This window comes from Arachis hypogaea, chromosome 19 (assembly GCF_003086295.3).
Source record: "Arachis hypogaea cultivar Tifrunner chromosome 19, arahy.Tifrunner.gnm2.J5K5, whole genome shotgun sequence".
Classification (NCBI taxonomy): Eukaryota; Viridiplantae; Streptophyta; class Magnoliopsida; order Fabales; family Fabaceae; genus Arachis; species Arachis hypogaea.
Window position 1 is genome coordinate 24,180,707 of NC_092054.1, and position 1,365 is coordinate 24,182,071.

The window sequence follows — 1,365 nt, forward strand, 5'->3', positions numbered from 1 at the left end:
ATGTTAGCCATGTGTTAGAACCTGAATCAGTTCAGTTAAGGGAAGATTTGACGCTTCCAGTGACTCTAGTCAGAATTGATGATACTAGTATCAAACGGTTGCGTGGAAAAGAGGTTTCATTAGTCAAAGTGGCGTGGAGTTGAGGCGGTGTTGAGGAACACACTTGGGAACTTGAGTCGGAGATGCGAACGGATTATCCGCACTTATTCTCAGGTAATTGAATTTGAATTTTGTGGGCAAAATTCCTAATTAGGTGGGTAGAATGTAAGACCCGGTTAATTAACAGCTAATTAACCCATAAATGAGAATTTATTCTAGAAAGCCAAAAATATTATTTTTATGGCTAAATATGATAGAGGAGATTGAGATGAGAGTTTCGGTACCAATTTTATAGAAATCGGACCAAGATTGGACTAAACGGGCCAAACCGGTCCAACCGGACCTAAAGTGGGCCTTTGGCCCAACTAAACTAAACTAAAACCCTAGTTTTCAGCACTCTCTCTCCTCACAACACACAAACACATGCTGAAAATTAAGATGGAGGGGGGAAGAACACTCTCTCAAGTTCTCTCCCTTGGTTGATCTTCAAACCACCATAACTTTTGATCTAGAGCTCCGATTGCCGCACCGTTTATGGCCACGCGTTCACCGCGGAGAGCTCTACAAAACCCATACAATCAATCTTGAGGTAAGCCATGTTTTTTTATTCGAATTTCCAGCCTTGATTTCGAGTTTCATGAGCAAAAATGTTGAGATTTTGGGCTCTTTGATATTATAGGACCCAACTCTCTTGAAGGAGAAGGTTAATCTTGTCTCCTTGGACCTTGGGTGTGGTAAGATTCTCAACCCTAGTGTGATTTGTTGTTCTATGATGTTTGGGTATTGAGATGTTGTGTATGGGTATGGTGATTGTGGCTTAGGTTGTGTATATGTGAATATTGGAGCTTGATTGGTGATTTTGGAAAGCTTGGAAGAGGGTTTTGTGTGATAAAATCTGTTCTTGGAGGTGTTGAGACCTTGAGAGCTTGAGGAAAAGTGGTTTGGAAGTGCTTCGGTTGAGCTTGGGAAATCGGCTAAGGTATGGTTTCGGTTTTCCGTATCTAATATGTAATGTGGTAGGAAATACTTAGGCTAGAGGCCCTAAGATAGGCATTGAATTATTGATGTTGTTGAATGGTTGAGATATATGATGTGATCATATATGTGATTATAAATATTGATGCCTTGATTGTGTGATATATGAGAAATGCATGTTGTGATATATGCTTGATGGATGATTGAGGTTGAATTGATGGGTGATAACATGTTGATGGTGAGTATGATGTTGATTATGTATAATGATGGTTGATTGGAAATGGTATTATT